The sequence below is a fragment of the Microcaecilia unicolor genome, chromosome 6 (genome assembly GCF_901765095.1).
Source record: "Microcaecilia unicolor chromosome 6, aMicUni1.1, whole genome shotgun sequence".
NCBI lineage: Eukaryota > Metazoa > Chordata > Amphibia > Gymnophiona > Siphonopidae > Microcaecilia > Microcaecilia unicolor.
Window position 1 is genome coordinate 191,160,262 of NC_044036.1, and position 22,713 is coordinate 191,182,974.

Consider the following 22,713-nt stretch of genomic DNA (forward strand, 5'->3'; position numbering starts at 1 on the left):
CTATTACAGGAAAGCACAGAAAATGTGTTGGCAAAATGGCCATCCTAAAAATAAAGCCGACTCCCAGGATTTCAACACTAGAACCTTCAGAGCAGGCACTACAGACTTCAAGTTGCCTTGGAAAGTATAGACTGATTAGAACCAGGTATATTGTTTAAACTACAGCATTACAAACCTACCCTGGGCCCTCACAGCAAGTCAGGTTTTACAATAAGCATATAATCAAGAAAAGCAGACTGGCAGTGGGGTCTTCTGAACAGTTACAGAACATCTTAAAGGCAACGTACATAAATGTACAAGATTTAAAAAAAATTATAATCTGGTTGTCAAGTCTTCCACTGCCTGTTAAGACAGCTAGAACAGCAGTACCTTTTACTAATGATTTCAGGAAATTGACTTGAAGTTAACCACATTTCAAATTTCATTCTTGAATCTATGGATCAAGTGTGAAAGAGACACTGCACAAAGGGGCCCCTTTTGTACTAGTGCATGCTACAAAAAATATATGTTTGTTTGTTTGGGGTTGGGGCAGGTTTCCTGCACTACTCACTGTAGCTATATTACACACACTAAACTGGTTCGTACAGGCTTACCACATCAGTGCACACTTGCTTCCTTTTTTTTTTTTTTTTTTAATGGCCAAACATAGCAAATGGACATTAATACAAAATTGGAAAGTTGGCCCTTTACTGCTGCCTTAAAAATGAGCTTAGCATACAACACACAAGGCACACTTAAGCCATTTTTTTACTACAGATTAGTAAAAGGACATTTGAGTAAAATGCTTTTGACCTACAACTGTAGTAGCAAGACCCCGAATACTTATTTCCCAAGGCACTACTGTGCAGTTTAAAATATATGCCCATCCCTTGGAAAAAAAAGTTACTAAAACAGCGGATTAAAATGCTGAGAATGGCGATTTTATTATGTTCTAGCCCGAAAAAGAAAAAAAAAAATTAGCTTGAACTTCTGAAACTTCTTATATAACAAATTGTTTACATTAACAGAATTCTTATGTTTTTTTTTTGTTTCTGGTGACTCCATTGCCAGAGATGGTCACTGGCCTTTCACATTTACCTAATTACATTCTGAAGAGGTGTTCTCTAATGACATAGCCCTGACAGGGAGCTTCTTTAAGGAGCATTTCAATGTCAGCTTTGATGTTGATAGTTTCGAATTTTCTGCCATAACGTTTGTAAGGCTTCCCATCTCGCCCAATAAGAAACTTCTCGAAGTTCCAGGAGATGTCATTCCTGCAGACAGGGACCAGAATGATGGACTTGGGATCGGTCATTAAAGACAGTGAATCATCACTCGGGTAAGGTAGATGCTCCTTCAGTAATGTGAAGAGAGGGTGCTCCTTCTCACCATTCACATCGCATTTTTCTAGTAGAGTGAAAACTGGCTCAAATCCATTCCCTGGGCGACATATTTCAAGGAGTGTAGTATTTCCTGATTACTGCTGTTTTCCTAAAATAGGAGGGGGAGGGAGGAAGAAAGGAAAAATATTCACTCTTCAGGAAAAAAAAAATTGGGCTACAACAGTATTGTGATAGCACTGGTATTTAAACATCAATGATGGACAACAAGAATGTAATAGCCACAAAGAAAGAACAGGAAGTTCCTCTACGGTAAACCAAAGCCAATAGAAAAAAAAGTAGAGAATGACATGACTCAAGGCTGGGACTTGCGGAAAACACACTTTATTGTAGCATCAAAAGAAAAGACCCGATACAGGTCTGTTTCTGTGGACTGGCTGCCTGCTTCAGAGGTCAGGTAAAAATGCTGTATTTGAAACAAGCTTAAATAAAAAGGGATGTTACCCCTTACAATACACATAATACATAAACTGACTTCTGAAATGCTTAAATCAAAAAGCTGTGGAGTGTAACAAAAACATGTAGTTTTAGTTTTAAAAAGAGATAAAGAATGTGTGCATAGTGAAGAGATATATATAAATAGGCCAATACTGATTAATAGAAGGACAGGAACACTGGACAGAACAATGTCTGTCAAATAAAAACATAAGTGTCTGAAATATGGAAAAATTATGTAAATTACCTGATAATTTTCTTTCCCTTAGTAGCAGCAGCAGATGAATCCAGAAACCTATGGGTTGTGTCCATCTACTAGCAGGTGGAGATAGAGAGCAATGTTTTGCCCTGTGCCTTATAGGACTTGACACTCCCTGGCCAGTCAGTATTACTCGTACCAAAGCAGAAAGAGAAGACCAAACCCCTCGTCACAGAAATGCAAATGCCAAGAGCCTAAACATAGTAATATAGTAACATAGTAGATGACGGCAGAAAAGACCTGCACGTCCATCTAGTCTGCCCACGATAAACTCATATGTGTAACCTTACCTTGATTGTACCTGTCTTTTTCAGGGCACAGACCGTATAAGTCTGTCCACAGTATTTCCCGCCTCCCAACCACCAGTCCCGCCTCCCACCGGCTCTGGCACAGTCCCCGTATAAGTCTGCCCTCCCCTATCCTAGCCTCTCACCCACCAACCCATCTTCCCCCCGCCACCCAATTTCAGCTAAGCTTCTGTGGATCCATTCCTTCTGCACAGGATTCCTTTATCCTATCCCCACGCATGTTTGAATTCCGTTAACCGTTTCATGTCCACCACCTCCCGCGGGAGGGCTTTTCCAAGCGTTCACCACCCTCTCCGTGAAGAAATACTTTCTGACATCTTTCCTGAGTCCTGCCCCCCTTCAATCTCATTTCATGTCCTCTCGTTCTACCACCTTCCCATCTCCGGAAAAGATTCTTTGCGGATTAATACCTTTCAAATATTTGAACGTCTGTATCATATCACCCCTGTTCCTCCTTTCCTCCAGAGTATACATGTTCAGGTCAGGCAAGTCTCTCTTCATACGTCTTGGAACGCAACTCCCATACCATCCTCGTAGCCTTTTCTTTGTACCGCTTCCATTTTTTATACATCCTTCGCAAGGTACGGCCTCCAAACTGAACACATACTCCAGGTGGGGCCTCACCAACGTCTGATACAGGGGCATTAAAACCTCCTTTCTTCTGCTGGTCACACCTCTCTCTATACAGCCTAGCACCTTCTCGCTACGGCCACCGCCTTGTCGCACTGTTCATCGCCTTCAGGTCCTCAGATACTATCACCCCAAGATCCCTCTCCCCGTCCGTGTCTATCAGGCTCTCCCCACCTAACACATACGCCTCCCTTGGATTTCTACTCCCTAAGTGCATCACTTTGCATTCTTTGCATTGAATTTAATTGGCCAAACGTTAGACCATTCTTCCAGCTTCTTCAGATCTTTTTTCATGTTTTCCACTCCCTCCGGGGTGTCCACTCTGTTGCAAATCTTGGTGTCATCCGCAAAAAAGGCAAACTTTACCTTGTAATCCTTCAGCAATGTCACTCACAAATATATTGAACAGAATGGGCCCCAGCACCGATCCCTGCGGCACTCCACTACTCACCTTTCCCTCCTCCGAGCGAACTCCATTTACCACCACCCTCTGGCGTCTGCCCGTCAACCAGTTCCTAATCCAGTTCAACCACTTCGGGTCCTATCTTCAGCCCTTCTAGTTTATTCAAGAGCCTCCTGTGGGGAACCGTGTCAAAAGCCTTGCTGAAATCTAAGTAGATGACGGTCCATAGCACAATCCTTGATTTCACCCAGTCAAGAATTCAATGAGATTCGTTTGGCACGATTTCCCTTGGTGAAACCATGTTGTCTCGGATCTTGGCAACTTATTGGCTTCCAGGAAATTCACTATCCTTTCCTTCAGCATGGGTTCCATTACTTTTCCAATAACCAGAAGTGAGATTACCAGCCTGTAGTTTCTTCTTCCCATCCCCACTTTTGTGAAGAGGGACCACCGTTCGCCGTTCTCCAATCCTCGGAACCTCCCCGTCTCCAGTATTTATTAAACAAATCTTTGAGAGGACCCGCCAGAACATCTCTGAGCTCCCTCAGTATTCTGGGGTGGATCCCGTCCGGCCCATGGCTTTGTCCACCTTTAGCTTTCCAAGTTGTTCATACACACTCTCTTCCGTGAACGGTGCTCTATCAACTTCATTCTCAGGTGTACTTTTGCCAGTCCCTCTCGGTCCTTCCCAAGGATTTTCTTCAGTGAAAACAGAACAAAAGTATCTATTTAGCAAATTGGCTTTTTCCTCATCATTTTCTACATAGCGTTTTGCTTTATCTTTTAGTCTCACAATCCCCTTTTTAGTCTTTCTCCTTTCACTAATATACCTGAAGAAGTTTTTGTCTCCCCTCCGTACATTTCTAGCCATTTGTTCTTCCGCTTGCGCCTTCGCCAGACGTACCTCTCTCTTGGCTTCTTTCAGTTTCATCCGGTCCTCCCCGTGTTCCTCTACTACAGTTTTTTTGTATTTCTGGAACGCTAACTCTTTAGCCTTTATTTTCTCAGCTACTTGCTTTGAAAACCATATCGGTTTCCTTTTTCTCTTGCTTTTATTTACTCTCCTTACATAAAGGTCTGTGGCCCTGTTTATTACTTCTTTCAGCTTGGACCACTGTCCTTCCACATGTTGTGCTTTCTCGCAGCCCATCAGCTCCTTCCTCAGGTATTCCCCCATTTTGTTAAAGTCATTCGCTTGAAGTCCAGGACTTTGAGTTTAGAGTGACCGCTAACCACATGAGCCGTTATATCAAAACAAACCGTTTGATGGTCACTGCTTCCCAGGTGCGCAGCCACTCAGACATTTGACACACTATCTCCATTCGTGAGCACCAGATCCAGCGTCGCTCCCTCCCTTGTGGGTTCCGTCACCATTTGTCTGAGCAGAGCACTTTGGAAAGCATCCACAATCTCTCTACTTCTTTCCGATTTTGCAGAAGGAACCTTCCAATCTACATCCGGCAGATTAAAATCTCCCAACAACAGCACCTCTCTTTTCTTCCCCAACTTTTGAATATCAGCGATCAGATCTTTATCCAGTTCCTCCAATTGTGTCGGGGGTCTGTAGACAACACCCACGTGGACCAAGGTTCTATCCTCTCTTGTTAAGGTGATCCAATCGCTTCTTCCTTTCCCCACTTCCCTGTCATTTCAGTTGCTGCGATATCATCTCTACATACAGAGCTACTCCTCCACCTTTACGTCCCTCTCTATCCTTCCTAAAAAGATTATAGCCTGGTATGTTTACATCCCATTCATGGGAACCATTGAGCCATGTCTCTGTGACTGCAACTATGTCCAGTCAGTCCTCCAACATCAGGGCTTGAAGGTCATGAATTTATTGTTTAGACTGTGAGCATTTGTGGCCATTGCTTTCCAACTACATTTCCTAGTATGTGTTTTGGGTTTAGTGATTTGTGAGTGTCTTTTCTTTTGGGTACCTTCATCCTCTTTTTGTTCCCTCTTCCTTGCTTTTTCTTCTGCTTCAATTTTAGTTTCAGGAACATCACAGTGCTGTAGTGGCGCAAAAGAATTTTGTAGTGGCAACACTTGTGTGGGCGGATGCTTCTGTGTCACATGACGAATTCTGCCTGAGCCTACTGTGAGCCATTCTGTTCCTTTGTGGTTTTATTCTCTGAGGCAGTGGTGAGAAGTTATGATTCTGCACAGTCCTATAAGTTGCTTTAATTGCATCTAATTCTTGCATTACTTTATAGAGCTCTTGTTTTAAAGTAGATAGCTGAAGACAGATAGGACAAGCGTTAAGTTTCCAGATGATTGGCCTTGAAACTAAAGCAGCACATTATTGCAGAGAATAAAAGTCATCCTGATTGGTTGAAATGGGTATGAACAGGTGTACTATGTTGGAGTATCAGCCTGCAAGACTGCCTGTTGTATGACTGTGGAGTAAAGTTAATGAGGTTTGGTTTGGTCCTATAAATGAGTGGAAAACCCTGGGGTGGGTGGGATTATAAATCCCAATGGGTCAGCTAAGTGCTGCTATCAAGGGAATTCTTTAGCTGAATGGACCAAATGGTAGTGTCTGATCCAGGACTTTACACTTATTTTACTTTTTAAAACTGCCCTAGATATTAATAACTTTCCTTTAAATAAATCTAGATATTGCCAATAATTATAGCAGTGTAAGCAGCTATGTAAAAATGCCCCTCCCCTCTATCAGAGTTTGGGCAGGAACAGAAAGAAAGAAAGACAGACAGAAAGAGAGGTTTCCCAGTGCTAATTAAATTGATTAAGCAACAAGCCTTAAAAATTTAAGACAATATCAGGTAGGTTTCTCACCTAACGCCAGTCAATTTGAGAAGTATGGGATTTAGGGGTCAGAATAAACCTGTCCTTTTTGTAGGAGGCTTGGTTCAGGTCCCAGCACCTGGAAGTTAGAAGTAAAAGTGGGTATGTCCTTTAGTTTGAGTCCAACCCTGCTTGCCCCCAGCTGTGGGGGTGCTTAAAACACACCAAGAGACCCTACATCCCAGAAAACCTTGCAGCAACTCTTGTCAAGAAAGAGAAATCAGTAGCAGAATCAGGAAAAATGAAAAGGATGGGATCCTGGATCCATCTGCTACTACTAAAGGAAAGAAAATTATCAGGTAAATCCAGAAACCTGTGGGATGTAGCAAAGCAGTATCTAAAAGGGGGGGGGGGGGGAGAAAGCAAGCAAGCAAGCCCAGGAAGCTGCCTGGATCAGCAAAGAACACCAAAAAGATCAAATGGGCGGAAGTCAGTAGCAACTTCCAAGTACAGAACAAAAAACACAAGAGACATCCAGACAGCGAAAGTGCTGAAGTCCTTGTGATACTGAGCCGACAGAAAGCTGGCAAACTAGCAACTGATTAAGATGGAAAGGCAAAACAACCTTAGGAACAAAGGAGAGAACAGACCGACATCACCCCAGCAGCTGAAAAGCAGAGAAAGGGGTCCTGCAAGAAGAGAAGGCATTAGAAAACCGACTTGAGGGTGAGGGCTGCACTGTGACCGAAAGCAAAGAGCCCAAACAGAAGGAGTTAGAAGCACCCCCCAGCACCAGATTTAGACTGCACTTCGGACACAAAAGAAAGACAGGAAGCCTAAGCTGTGCAACTCCAAAGCGAAAGCATACCTCATCGGGAAGAGAAGCTAGAGAAACTCTAACTTTAAGACCCCGGTAACAGGCAAGGGTAGCCGCCTGAAACCCCAAGGGAGTTGGCTGCCAAGCCATCCTGAATCCCAGAGGTTAAGAAAGCCAAAATGTATAGCAAGGAAGGGAATTGGGACTTGATATACTGCCTTTCTGTGGTTTTTTGCAACTACAGTCAAAGCGGTTTACATATTCAGGTACTTATTTTTGGACCAGGGGCAATGGAGGGTTTAAGTGACTTGCCCAGAGTCACAAGGAGCTGCAGTGGGAATTGGAACTCTGTTCCCCTGGATCAAAGTCCACTGCACTAACCAAAGGACCCTGAAAATGGCAAAAATCCGCCAAGTCACAGCAGAAGAGCTGAAAGTTCCACCACGCTCTAGCAAACCCTGCCGGAGTAGAATGCTTCTTGCCTGAAGCAAAGAAGGAATAATTGGGTCAGAATAACCTTCCTCCTCACAATCACCTGCTCAAGAGTCAGGCCGTAAGACCAAAGCAAGGGGAATTTTCCACGCGGACCACATCCTGATTGAGAAGGTCGGGCATCTGTGGAAGGCGCAATGGGCCGACCACCAGGCGGATCAAGTCCTTCTAGATCAGTATGGGGCGACCAGCATGAGCTGGCCCTGATGCACCTGAACACGGCGGACAGCTCTGCCGAACAACGGCCCCTGTAGCAGTAAAGCGACTAAGCTCTGGGTGTTGCACACCCTTCGTCCGCTGAATAATCGAGCGGCCTACATATGCACTGGCCGGCAAAAAAAAAGGCCAGCATCGGGTTCCCCAGCACAGGACGATCAACAAGGTGGCCACCTGAGAGAGGTCCCATCAGCTCGGAACCAAGTAGTTCCGGGAGAGAAAGACGGCCTGAACATTCTCTGCACCTGCAATGATTGCTGCCGAGAGCTGCAGCACATGAGCGCCCTTCCACTGGAGAAGCAGACTGGTTTCTTCCGCAAGAAGTGGACCACGAGAATCCCCCCCCCCCCCCCCCGGCAGTAGATATAAGCAACTGCTGCCAACCTATCCAAGAGAACTCTCACTGAACTCCCCAGGGAAAGAAGCTCCAAGAGGTTGAAGTCCATAGAGCCTCCAGGGAGACCAAAGGCCTTGTTGAAAGTGGGAGAGACAAAGTGCTCCACTCCCGGAAAGGCTGGCATTCGTGATCACCACCATCAAGACAGAAGCCTGAAGGGTAGAGCCCTGAATCAAACTTTGGTGATAAAAGCCACCAAAGCAAACTGTCAACTGCCATACGGACGTCTCTCGTAGTCCTCCAAGACTGGGGAGTAGGGGCTCAACAGAGAACACTGGAGAGGGTGCATGTGAGCCAGAGCCCACGGAATGACCCCCAGAAAGTTTGCCAGCAGACTCAAAACTTAAGTCGGGGGGGAGGGGACGGTTCCTGAACAGTAGGCGCCCATGTCTAGCCAACCTGAGGTGCCTCTAGACTGGGAGAAGCACCCAGCCAAGCGTAGGGTAGAAATAACACCCAGATATATCAAGGTCTGAGAAGGCACCCACAGACTGCTGGGGAATCGATTATCCCATCCCAAAGACTGGATAAGAGACACTACATGAGCCTTGGCCTGTAGGCTGTCCTGGACTGAGAAAACCCAGATGAACCAATCGTCCAGACAGGGAAGAATCTGAATCCTTTGCAGCGCAAAGCTGGTGCTACGATCATCATCACCTGGAAAAAAAAAAGGTCCGTAATGCCGCTGTCAGGCCAAAAGGTAGCGTTAGAAATTGGGCGTGCTGTCCCAAAAGGCAACACACAGAAGCTTCTGGTAAGGAGGCCCAAAAGGGAAAATGCAAGTAAGCCTTTCTGAGATCTAGGGAAGTGAGGAACTCCCTGGACTGCACCGCAGCACAGAAAGCTCTCACGATTTCTATGTGAAAAAGATGTAAGAGCAGAGACTGATTCACCCTCCAGAGATCCAGCATGGGCCAGAAGGAACCAACTTTCCGAAGCACCACGAAATAAAAGAAGTAGCATTTTTTATTTTTATTACATTTGTACCCCGCGGTTTCCCCACTCATGGCAGGCTCAATGCGGCTTACATGGGGCAATGGAGGTTTAAGTGACTTGCCTAGAGTCACAAGGAGCTGCCTGTGCCTGAAGTAGGAATCGAACTCAGTTCCCCAGGACCAAAGTCCACCACCCTAACCACTAGGCCACTCCTCCACAGCGAGTAATGTGCTCTGCAGAGAGTACTAGCACTACCGCCCTGAGGAAAAGAAGCCGAGAGAGGGAGGAATGAATCGCTGCCCGCTTTAAGTGGTGCACAGAGACTCCAAGAAAAATGTCCCACAGGAGAGGAGAAACTTGAGCTTGGAGCCATCCAGAATATGGTCCATGGTTAGCTTGGCCCAATCCTCAACATAGAAGAACCAACATAACCTCCAACATAACCTCAGAGAGGGGCCGGCGTCCCAGCTAAGCAAAGGGAGGAAAGGGGCAGAAGATCTGCCTGCGGCCCCAGAGGAGCATCTATCAGCCCAAAGGGCTGCCTCTGAGCAGGGCGAGTCTTTTGCTGGAATAAAAGGGCGGCCCGGGTGATACCTACTGGTATCACAGAACCGTGGCATAATTGGCTACCCCGCGAGAAGACCGAGGCCTGTCCTCCGGCAACAGCTGAGACTAAACGGCTAAATCAAATTACTTGATGGTGCCTGAAAAAGGGGCAAGGCACAGAGAAAAATCCAAGAACTCAGCTGAAGTCAGGGCCTAAAACCGTCCCAGTGACAACGAAAAAATTAAGAAAACTTAAAAATCAGAATGTACTAAGAAAATAAAGGAAAGGTAGAAAAAACAATTCCTAAGAGCCAAAAACAAACAAAAAAGACAAAAATAAAACTCAGACTAGACGTGTGAGAGGACAAAAACAGCACCTTCTCGCGCAAAAAAAAAAAAGAACAGAGACCACATTCATGTGACAGGAAGGTACTGCGCGCAATGCGCGGTGGAGCACGGCTCATGCTCCACAAAGCTCTTTTTAGCTTTGGGAAAATGCCGGACCGTGCAACGTGGATCGCATCACCCACTTGTGAGAATAGGAAGAATTTGTGTCCCACAGCCAGTGACACATGGATAACCCCTGTTATTTTGCCCACAGCAAAGGCAGCGCTTATGGTGGATCCGACTGTCTATGTCAGTGCTAGAAAGGTAAAATTAGTATAATCATACCTGATAATTTTCTTTCCATTAATCATAGCTGATCAATCCATAGACTGGTGGGTTGTATCCATCTACCAGCAGGTGGAGATAGAGAGCAAACTTTTGCCTCCCTATATGTGGTCATGTACTGCCGGAAACTCCTCAGTATGTCGATATCAGAAGCTCCATCCGCAGGACTCAGCACTTAGAGAATTACACCCACGAAGGGACACTCTGCCCAGCTCACCACCGCCGAAACGGGGGAGGGGAATTAACCCAGCTCATCCCCACACAAGTGGGGGAGGGGAATCCGTCCAGCTCATCCCCGCGGAGCGGGGGAGGGACACCACACCCGCCGATGCGGGGGGATCTGGCTTATCCTGCAAACCGCAACCGCGGGAGGAGCTGACTGACCCTAACACCGCCGAAGCGGGAGGGGTACAAAGCTGCCCTACAGCCGCACGAAGCGGGAGGGAGTGCCGGCAGAATTTTAAGTCTCAATCCAGCCCCGAAAAACGGAGGGGAGAGGAATGCAGCAGCTCACTGTAACACAAACTCGTCTTAACTCTTGAAGAATCCAAGTGAAAAAACTTGAACACGAAGTCTTTCTGAAGTAACTGAAGACTAAACTTGAACCTGAAATGCAACCAGAATAAAAACAGTACAGAAATCTGGGAGGGGCTATGGATTGATCAGCTATGATTAATGGAAAGAAAATTATCAGGTATGATTATACATAATTTTACCTTCCATATCATCAAGCTGATCAATCCATAGACTGGTGGGATGTACCGAAGCAGTACTCACCCAGGGCGGGACATTGAAATCCCTGACCTCAACACTGAAGCTCCAAACCGGGCCTCCGCCCGTGCAGCCACAGTCAAACGGTAATGCTTGGAGAATGTATGGGCCGAAGCCCAAGTTGCCGCCTTGCATATCTCTTCCAAGGAGACGGAACCGGCCTCTGCCATCGAGGCCGCCTGAGCTCTTGTGGAGTGAGCCTTCAGCTGGATAGGCTGCACCTTCCCCGCGGCCACATAAGCCGCAGCAATGGCTTCCTTGACCCATCTTGCCACTGTAGGCTTAGCAGCCTGCAGACCCTTACGAGGACCTGCAAACAGGACAAACAGATGATCTGATTTCCGGAAATCATTGGTCACTTCCAAGTATCTGATGATGACTCGTCTCACATCCAGATATTTAAGAGCAGAGTACTCCTCTGGGTAGTCCTCCCTACGAAAGGAAGGGAGACAGAGCTGCTGATTCACATGGAAGCGAGAAACAATCTTGGGCAGAAAGGAAGGCACTGTGCGAATAGTCACTCCTGCCTCAGTGAACTGTAGAAAAGGCTCTCGACATGAGAGCGCCTGGAGCTCGGAAACTCTTCTGGCTGAAGTGATAGCCACCAAAAAGACTGCTTTCAACGTCAGGTCTTCAGAGATGCCCTTGACAAGGGTTCAAACGGCGGCTTCTGCAATGCTCTTAGCACCAGGTTGAGATTCCACGCAGGCACCACTGAGTGCAGAGGAGGGCGCAGGTGATTAACCCCCTTGAGAAAGCGCACCACATCTGGCTGCGAAGCCAGGGAAGCACCCTTCAGGCGGCCCCGGAAGCAAGCCAGAGCCGCTACCTGGACCTTAAGGGAACTGAGCGACAGGCCTTTGTCCAGACCTTCTTGCAGGAACGCCAACACTGAAGAAATTGGAGCAGTGAAAGGAGAAAGAGAGCCTGCTTCACACCACGCTGCAAAGATACGCCAAACCCTGGCGTAAGCAGTAGAAGTAGAGCGCTTCCTCGCTCAGCAAAGTGGCGATGACCTTGTCTGAGAAGCCCTTCTTCCTCAGACGCTGCCGCTCAATAGCCAGGCCGTAAGACCAAAGGGGGAGGGATCCTCCATCACCACGGGACCCTGATGTAACAGGCCCTGCTCCACTGGCAGCCGCAGAGGATCGTCGACTGAGAGCCTGATCAAGTCCGCATACCAGGGACGTCTGGGCCAATCCGGACCCACCAGGATTATCCTGCCGGGATGCTTTGCCACCCGGTCTAGCACCCTGCCCAACATGGGCCAGGGCGGGAACACATAGAGAAGCTCTTGTGTCGGCCATTGTTGGAGAAGAGCATCTACTCCCAGGGATCGAGGGTCCCGTCCTCTGCTGAAGAAGCGCGGCACTTGGCAATTGGCCGATGACGCCATCAGATCTAGGCTCGGCTGGCCCCAGCGCTTCGTGATGTCCAAGAACGCCTGAGCAGATAGCTGCCACTCTCCGGGCTCCAAGGTATGGCGACTGAGAAAGTCCGCCTTGACATTCATGACTCCGGCAATGTGGGCCGCTGACAGCTGTTCCAGGTTCGCTTCCGCCCACTGGCATAGACTCATAGCCTCCTTGGCTAGAGGGGCACTCTTGGTACCTCCCTGGCGGTTGACATAGGCCACAGCCGTGGCATTGTCCGACAGGACCCGTACAGGCTTCCACACCAGTACCGGGATGAACTCCAAAAGCGCCAACCGAATGGCTCTGAGTTCCAGGAGGTTGATAGACCACTTTGCCTCTGCAGGAGACCAAAGCCCCTGCGCTGTCCTTCCCAAACAGTGGGCTCCCCAGCCCGACAAAGAGGCGTCCGTCGTGACGACAATCCACTCTGGGGTCACCAGAGGCATTCCCGCAGACAACTTGTCTGTCTGCAACCACCAGCTCAGCGCCTTGCGCACTGCTGGATCCAAGGGAAGGCGCACAGCATAATCCTCCGACATCGGAGTCCAGCGCTGCAGCAGAGAGAGTTGAAGTGGTCTCATATGAGCCCTGGCCCAGGGCACTACTTCCATCGTGGCCGTCATAGAGCCCAACAGCTGCACATAGTCCCAAGCCCGAAGAGGAGAGGCTACTAGGAACTGGTCCACCTGAGCCTGAAGTTTGACAATCCGATTGTCTGGCAGGAACACTCTGCCCACTTGGGTGTCGAATCGAACTCCCAGATACTCCAGGGACTGAGTCGGGCGCAGCTGGCTCTTCTCCCAGTTGATGATCCATCCCAGGGAACTCAAAAGAGCAACTACCCGGTCCACAGCTTTGCCGCACTCTGCATAAGAGGGGGCTCGGATCAACCAGTCGTCCAGATAAGGATGGACTTGTACTCCTTCCTTCCGCAGGAAGGCCGCTATGACCACCATTACTTTGGAAAAGGTCCGCGGAGCAGTAGCCAACCCGAACGGGAGGGCTCTGAACTGGAAGTGTCGGCCCAGGACTGCAAAACGCAGAAAGCGTTGATGAGGAGGCCAGATGGGAATATGCAAGTATGCTTCCTTGATGTCCAAGGATGCCAGGTACTCCCCTGCCTTCACTGCCGCTATAACAGAGCGGAGAGTCTCCATGCGAAAGTGCCGCACTTTCAAGGCCCGATTGACCCCTTTGAGGTCGAGGATAGGCCGGACAGAACCTCCTTTCTTTGGTACCACAAAGTAAATGGAGTAACGCCCCTTGCCAAGCTGACTTTCTGGCACCGGAACGACCGCCCCCAGGCGGATCAGATTGTCCAAAGTCTGCTGCACTGCCACAGCTTTGACCGGAGACTTGCAGGGAGAGAGTACAAACCCGTCTCTTAAGGGTCGGCAGAACTCTAGCTTGTAGCCGTCTCTGATGACTTCCAGCACCCAAGCGTCTGAAGTGATTGTGGTCCACTCGCCCAGAAACGAGGACAGCCGTCCTCCAATCTGCACTGGGGCGTGGACCAAGACCCCGTCATTGGGTACGAGACCCTGGGGGAGGACCGGAGGGAGCACCTCCGGGACGGCGGTCTCTGCGAAAGGAATGCTGCATGGGGGAGAAATTCCTCTTAAAGGAAGAGGGGGCAGAAGCACCCGACCTGCCCGGGCGGTACCGACGGGCTTCCTGAAACCGTCCTCTGGAGGTACCGGGACGAGCACTAGCCCGAGCCCTGACCTCCGGTAACTTCTTGCCCTTAGACGTGCCGAGATCGGTCACGATTTTGTCCAGCTCGACCCCAAAGAGCAGCTTGCCTTTAAAAGGCAATCTAGCCAGGCGGGATTTAGAGGCGTGGTCAGCAGACCAATGTTTCAGCCAAAGCCACCGCCGCGCAGAGACTGTCTGAGCCATGCCTTTAGCTGAGGCTCTCAAGACATCATACAGCAAGTCTGCCAAATAGGCTAAGCCCGATTCCAGGGCTGGCCAATCAGCCCTCAAGGAATTATCCGAGGGGGAAGCCCGCTGCACCATAGTCAGGCACGCCCTGGCCACATAGGAGCCGCAAACTGAGGCCTGCAAACTTAAAGCAGCCGCCTCAAAGGACGACCTTAAGGCCGCCTCCAATCTCCTGTCTTGGGCGTCCTTTAGGGCTGTGCCACCTTCCACCGGCAATGCCGTTTTCTTAGTCACCGCAGTGATTAAAGAATCCAAGGTAGGCCACAGATAGGCCTCACGTTCACTCACAGCCAAAGGATAGAGGCGGGACATAGCCCTAGCCACTTTAAGGCTCGCTTCTGGGACATCCCATTGAGCCGAAATTAAGGTGTGCATGGCATCATGCACGTGGAAGGTTCTAGGCGGGCGCTTCGTCCCCAGCATAATGGCAGAGCCAACAGGGGCTGAGGGAGAGACGTCCTCCGGAGAGGATATCTTCAAAGTGTCCATGGCCTGTAACAACAGGTTGGGCAAATCCCCTGGGCGAAAAAAGCCGCGCTGCAGAGGGGTCATCCGCTCCATCCGAGCGGGGATCCGTCTCCTCCAAGGAATCCGCAAAGGACCGTTGGGAGACCTCAGACACGCTGCCCTCATCTACATCGGAGGAGACAAATTCCTCCAAGGCCTGGGAATCAACCCGAGGGCGTTTACCTCTGGGAACCTCAACCTCTTTACCAGACGAGGGAGCGGGGGCAGCGTTGTGCATGAGGAAGGCCTGATGCAGCAGCAAAACAAACTCGGGGGAGAAACCCCCCAGACTGTGCACTTCCGCAGCCTGGGCAACAGCCCTAGGCGCGCTCTCAACCGGCGCTCGCAACAGCGGGGGAGAGACATGCTGCGCATCCAAAATGGCGTCCGGCGCGAAACTCCGCGAAGGAGCCGCGCGGGAAGAACGGCTCTTAAGTTTAGCCGCTTCTGTGCCGTCGCCCAAATTAAGGGCGTTCATGGCATTAATGTCTCCAACCTCAAGGGCGGCCCAAGAAGAAGCCGTCCGAGCCGCGTGGCCGGCCAAGATGGCGGAGGCGAGGAGCGGGGGATGGGCGTTTATGGCGGGAAAAACCGCCACGCCGGAGGAAGGACCGGGACATTCATCGGTCACGAAACTGTCACCCAACAAGGGCGAATCAGGCTTTAAGACCCCCGCATCCCCTCTAGAAGCGCTCAAGCGACCCGGGGAGCGACCCTTTGCGCCCTCCGACGCCATGAGCCACGAGGAGAAGAATCGGGGAACCCCCGCCCGCTATAAAAAGGTAAAATTACCTGCTGTCCGCTCCGAGTTGTAACGACCTGGTGTCTCAGTGAGTAGCTGCAATAGACGCTTAAATAAACGTCGAAATAAACGCCTTTAAGGCCGTTCAAAATTTTTTTTTTTTTTTTTTTTTTAACGGAGCCAGCGGGAGGGGGGAGAAAAGGAGGGACCTGGCACCACCAGGTTTGCACTTGCTCAAAAGAGCCCTCAACCCCAGGCACTCAACAAAACCTAAAAATTAGGCTTGGAGGCCTAGCCAGAGCTGCTGCTGTGTGTGACCACCACCTGCTGAGATAGAGAACATACTGAGGAGTTTCCGGCAGTACATGACCACATATAGGGAGGCAAAAGTTTGCTCTCTATCTCCACCTGCTGATAGATGGACACAACCCACCAGTCTATGGATTGATCAGCTTGATGATATGGAAGAAATGATTGACCAACGGCATCAGCTGACTGCTGGACTCACAAGAGGCACACATGAGCCGCGTAAGAGCTGCAGGCCGCTGCTTGAAAAGCTAGAACCAAGACTTCAAAAGACAGCAGTCCTGAACCTCCTTAAGAGCTATGCCGCCTTCCACTGGTAATGTAGTCTTTTTCGTGAACGCTGCCACAAAAGCATCTACTCTTGGTAACACCAGTCTAGCTTAGAAACTTGAATGGGGACGGAAGACGTTCATGCGGGGTTCCCGTGGAAGTGTATGCTGCACTTGTGCCAGCTTCTCACCTACCCAGTACCAAGTTCTTTGAGTTCTGTCTCCTCCTCGCTTTAACAGCACAGATGCAGAACGTTTCCATTAAGGAGGTGGCAGAGATACAAATGGTGATGAAATTCAAAAAGGCAGGGGATAAACAGAGGACCTCTAATTAGAAAATGGAAGTTATAAAAAAAAAAAAAAATTAAATGGCTGCATGTGTGTGGATGTCGAATGACAATTAGATGGCAACTCTGGCTGTGATGAACTAGGGCTGATACCGGGAGACCTGTATGGTTTGTGTCTCATATATGGCAATCTGGTTTAAGATGGGCTGGAAAGGGCTTAGGCCCAGATGCACTAAACGTTTTTCATCGTTAAATGAGCCCTTAAGGAAGAATTTCCTATCCTTTCCATGCACTAAAGCCTATTTTTCGACGGCAGTAGCAGCTAACGAAACTGGAATGCAAATGAGAAACTACCATTGAAATGTAGACAATTCGGAATGCACTAACCATACCGACGATAGCAACGATTCACTTACCGCCAGAAATTTAACGTCAGCTCAGACCTGTCAAAGCCTGAGCTGTCATCTCCCCACTGCACGATGAAAAACCAAATTGCTGGCATGTTTTAAAAGAAAAGTGGCTCCCTGCTTCCCTGTGCCTAAAATAAAAAAGGAAACTAAATTAAAAAAGGATCGGGAGGGGGCAAAGGCGCTCATCAGCAGCGTCCTGTATGGACGGCCTTGCCCCCCCCCCCCCCCCCCGAAGTCCCCACTGCTCCGTTTGTGAAATAAAAGCTTTTAAAAATGAAACCTTTGCAGTTGCTGGGCTCCCCCTCCCTTCCTGTGTCTCTCTTCTTTAGTCGGCCTCCTGCCTCCTGCTCTCCTCCACCTCCGTGCCCCCCCCCCCCCGATTTTGTCCCCGCCGCTCCCCCCACCACCACCATAATGGCCGGTGCAGCGCCTCTCACCTATGTTTGAAGGCGCTGCACAGGATGGATCAGCTATTCTTGAGCTCTTCTGTCTCCTCCGATGTCTCCTTCTTCTTCCTGTGTCCGCCCTCCTCTGACGTCAGTTATGTAGATAGCTGACGTCAGAGGAGGGCGGACACAGGAAGAAAAAGGAGACATCGGAGGAGACAAAAGAGCTCAAGAATAGCTGATCCATCCTGTGCAGCGCCTTCAAACATAGGTGAGAGGCGCTGCACCGGCCATTATGGTGGGGGGGGGGGGGGAGCACGGAGGTGGAGGAGGGCAGGAGGCGGAGCATTGCTGACTAAAGAAGAGAGACACAGGAAGGGAGGGGGAGCCCAGCAACTGCAAAGGTTTCATTTTTAAAAGCTTTTATTTCACAAACGGAGCAGCGGGGACTTCGGGGGGGGGGGGGGGGGCAAGGCAAGGCCGTCCATACAGGACGCTGCTGATGAGCGCCTTTGCCCCCTCCCGATCCTTTAATGTTTGTGGAGACATGCAGGGGAAAGTGGGGAGCCACGTGTTTGTTTTCTTTTTTTTCTTACGTTTCTAGCATGCGCAGAGCAGCCAGCATAACGCTTGGCTGCTTTGCGCATGCTTTACGAGCCGATTACCGACGGGGATTAGTGCATCGTTCTTTACAATACCGCACCAAACCTTTTGGGGCTGTGTTTTTGGAGCATGCTTCGTTATTTCAGATTCGGTAAAGGTTTTTACGTTTCTGATTTTTTTACGTTTGCTTGATGCATCTACCCCTTAGTCATGAATTGATAATTATTATGTCTATTGGGCAGACTGGCTTGGATGGACCATTCCAGTTTTTATCTGTCATTTACTATGTTACTATTAATCCTCTCTGCTCCCAGGCTGATGCGCAGACCTCAGCTCCGACACAGGCACAAGCATCAGATGTCACCTGACCTACTGGCCTGTGCACTTGGCGATCCCTTAGCGCAGAGTGCCAGTGAATCAGAGAAGTCTTACTTGTGCGCAACAGTGTTCCAACTTCTGTTCCTTCCTTTCCTGCAGTGCTGCGGCTCAAACCCAGAGAGCAGACAGAATTTTTTTTTTGTAATGTACCGTTAAATTCTTGCGGGGACGGGTTAGATTCCCTATGGGGATAGATGGGGATGTGTTAGATTCCAGCGGGGACGGGTTGGATTTCTGTCCCTGTGCAACTCTCTAGTCCAGCTCCTCCTGGGCCACCGCATAAGGTGATATCACTTTGGCCAGCCTACTGTGAAGAATTCCTGTATAGCCTCATGTACTGGGGAAGGCTTTGAAGGTCTGTGGGTACTGGCCACCTTGGCCGCCCAACCACTCCCAGAAGTTAGCAGTTTTAACCTCCTAACCCCGCTCCCCCCACAACACTGCACAATCCCTTCCCCCAATCCTTTCTAGCTCCAGTTGTTGCCCACTGCCTATGTGGTCTGCCTGCAAAACCTAGTTGCCATGCTTTAAGTATTTATAACCATCACACTTCACTCACCTTTATCTTCTACTAAAATAAATAAGACATACAATACCAAAGAGCCATCATCTGGATGTTAAGTCTAGATCACAAAATAGATTTATTTCTTGTTACTTCTGCAAGCAGTGGCTTCCGACCCGCAAGACTACCTCAAATCCATAAATGGACTCTTTAGCCTAGTGGTTAGTGCAGCGGACTTTGATCCTGGGGAACTGGGTTTCATTCCCACTGCAGCTCCTTGTGACTGTGGGCAAGTCACTTAACCCTCCATTGCCCCAGGTACAAAATAAGTACCTGTATATATGTAAACCGCTTTGAATGTAGTTGCAAAATACCACAGAAAGTCGGTATATCAAGTCCCATTTCCCTTTAGAATGTGCCCAAACCAATGAACAAAACGATGCCAGTGTTAACAGTATGTTCAGCTATCTTCTCACCTACTTGTGCCACTGCTAGCTCGTTTGTCGGGGCACTGCCACTCCGCCCCAAGTCATAGTCATGGGTGGACCTAATTAACCAAGCTCACAGATGGCTAAATCCCTAGCATAAATGAACAATTGACTGTAAGATAGCTAGATCAGATACACTAGCTGAGCAAGGACCTTTTCAGCATACTAAATAAGGGATGAACTCCGCCTACAGCTGGTTCATCTGGATTCACTCTTGATTTTTAATAATTACTGTACTATTGTGTCCCTTGGGATTTTTACTAATTACTATTGTTCTCCTTGGGTTTGAAACGTGATGTTTCAAATTTTTTACTAGCAGTAGCTCTGATCGTTCCAGAATTTCCTTTTGCTTATTCTCAGGCCCAGAGGGAGTTTTGCAACAGAGTGGAAGACTCTACATTTTCACTTCCTCCTCGCCTAGCTCATCGTGACTTTGCAACATAGCACAGCACAAAACTGACCCACCCCCAGGCTTTCAACCCGTCTAACAGAAAAGAGTGAGTGAGTCACAACAGGAAAACGTGCTCAAAGAGACCGATCGTGATCTTAATCATTTCCGCCTTACTTCTGGCTTTGGTTTTAACTGTAGACACTAATTGCTTGCTAAAGGCAGCAGGACATTTTTTGGTTGACAGGACCAAACCAACGCCAGCACTGATCCAAACCTCCCTAGCTTCTGTGTTTTTATGTACCCCTCTCTAGATCTCCGTTGGACCCGTGCCCACAGAGGTGAAGAGAGGGTTTCAGAAGTCTGTTGAATAAGATCTCGGCTTTCTGACTCCTAAGTGCATCTATTCTCCCTCATAATGCACTACTGAGTAGGAGTTTCCTTGCAATGCAGAACCTCCTGATCTTCATATCCAAATATAGAAATCCAATAAAACTGAGAGAAAAGATTATTAAATGTAATATTCAATTTACAAAAAGGTAGAACCTGCCACATCACTATCCAAATATAGAAACGCCTAATCTTCTCTTCATTCTTTTCTACTCGTTCATTATGGAGTTAAAACTCATTGCTTGAGATATGAAACTATCTAAACGGGCTACTCAAAGTATCCCGAGATTCCCCGTGCAAGCCAAGTCTCTCTGAAACATGTTGAGCGGGAATTGTTAAAACCATCTCCAGTGACTCACAGCGTCATCAAATAAATAAAATAAAAACCGTGCTTCCGTCACCCCTTTATCGTGTGGTTTTTAACTTTTTTTTTCCCGTTAGTACATGCTAATCAGAAACCCAGACTTACACCAACTCTCAGAAGACATCCTATAGTTTTCCAGGAGCTGAAAACCACCATCGGTCTCGTAACGTACGGACTCAATTTTCCAGAGGGGTAAGGAAAAGGGACAAAAGACTGCGTTTCCCCACCGAGACCTAGGCTCCCGTTTGCGGACAAAAGAAAGGACATAGAAAGACCAGCTTAACGGTGGATGGTGGTACCTGGTGTCCAAACTGGTTGCAGGGAAAGCCCAGAACCTCCAGCCCCTGGTCGCACAACTCGCCCTGGAGCTGGTTCATCTGGCTGTAGTCCCTGACCGTGGTACCTCAGAGCGAGGCTACGTTCTCGATAAGCACCACCTTATCACGGAACTTGGAGAAGCTAAGCAGCTCCCCAGAACTCAGCAGCCGCGCAGAGAACTCGTAGAAATGCTTCGCAGCCATCTTCACCTCCAAGCGTAACTAACTACCCTACCCTACCCTACCCAACCGACGAACAAGTAACAACGTAATCACGCACGCCCCCCCCAAGTAACAACGTAATCACGCACGCCCCCCCCCCCAGCCCCCACCGCGCTCTCTAGATAGAATCCGACCCCGGAAAGAGCGCGCTTGGTAGGAGTGGGGAAATATACCACGTGCGGCAGTCCAACCAATCGGCTGTCGTTGGGGGGGGGGGGGGGGTTGCTGCGCGGCCTTTGGGAGAGGTTTCTGTTAGGTTTAGTTGGAGTTTCCAATAGCAACAGTTTTCCAGCCCAATACTGATATAAATATTAATCAATTGGAATATTAATGAGGTCAATGTGAATATTAATAAAGTTACCAAACATCATAAACAGAATCAGCAGCAATATCATCAGAATCAACATAATTAGCACAACAATCAGCACCATTATAATTAGCACACATTCATAATCCATCCATAAAACAAAAGGAGTAAGTTCCCACCACAAACCATTTATCTCTTTTGATCTAGGCACAGGAGAAATAAATAAAAGATTTTACTTCTGCCCCAGGTTTTAACCTAAATCATGTTTAATGTGGGATATAAATGTAAATTAGTAAATAAATAGAAACTCTGAATGTTGAGGACCTGACTCATAGCATGTCTGTTTTAGTGGCCCTGTACCATGAGAAATAAAAATCTGTTCAAGGAACAACAGGTGCTAGAGGGTGTTCCTATAACCAGCCCCTCCAAAGCGATTTATAACAAATTACTCTACCACTATACGCCCTCTGTGTACATCCCTATGCTGCACAACCTGGCAAGTTTCAAATTATAAGTGAGATTAAATAAAAATGCTACCAATAAAGCACAACATGGTTGCAGCAGCTCATCATGGCTCTGTTCCATCCCTTCCACTCCCCACACTTCCTTTCTTCTGCCTCCTCCTCCCAAGTCCGGATCGGCTGCCTCCATCTTCCTCTGCTCGTGGCCACACGCAGATCCCCTGATGATCTGCTCGCCTCACTCTGAGTCTGTGACTAAGAGCAGATCAGGAGGAGAGGAGCAGCCACCAGAACCAATGCCGTTGTCCTGCCCTTTGCCTACTCCAGACGGCAGGCCAGGCCATGAGGAGCGGAGCTGCGTTCGGGGCCAGCACAAAATGGCAAATCTTTTAGTTCAGAATTAGGAAATCATACAGCACGCTGCAGGCATTTAAAATAAGCCTGCAGCCCGCCTCTGCGGGGCCTGTGGGTAAACCACCCAACCCGCAACTGCAGTGACAAAAACCACCCAATATCCCAAAACCCGCAGCTTTCAGAAAAAAGCACAGCGGTCGCGTGAAACCTGACCAATTCCACGGGTGAACCGCAGAATTGGCAACTCTAGCTGGCTGAAAGGTTAAATGGTTTATTGAAATATTTACAATTTATTAGTGGTTCCCACTGCATGCAAATCTATCTCATGAATATTCAATGTGGATATACCGAAAACCTGACTGGCTGGGGTACCTCCATGGGAGCCACTGCATTATTTCAATGTGGCTTATATTTAGAGTTAGGAGAAGTTACAGTGATACATTACAATTGTAAAGTGGACCAACAGTGGCACGTGTAGTTAACCATAGAATTTCTTGAAAAGGTAGGTTTTTACTACTATTACTATTTAACATTTCTAAAGCGCTACCAGGGTTGCACAGCACTGTACAATTAACAAAGAAGGGCAGTCCCTGCTCAAAGGAGCTTACAATCTAAAGGACAAAAAGTGCAGCCAATCAAGATTGAGGCAGTCTAGATTTCCTGG

General features: G+C 48.4%; 1 pseudogene; it reads right to left on the minus strand.

Annotated features, from left to right (window-relative positions):
* Nucleotides 1-982: 982 nt before the first annotated feature.
* Nucleotides 983-20,941, minus strand: LOC115471932 (annotated as a pseudogene).
* Nucleotides 20,942-22,713: the final 1,772 nt, after the last annotated feature.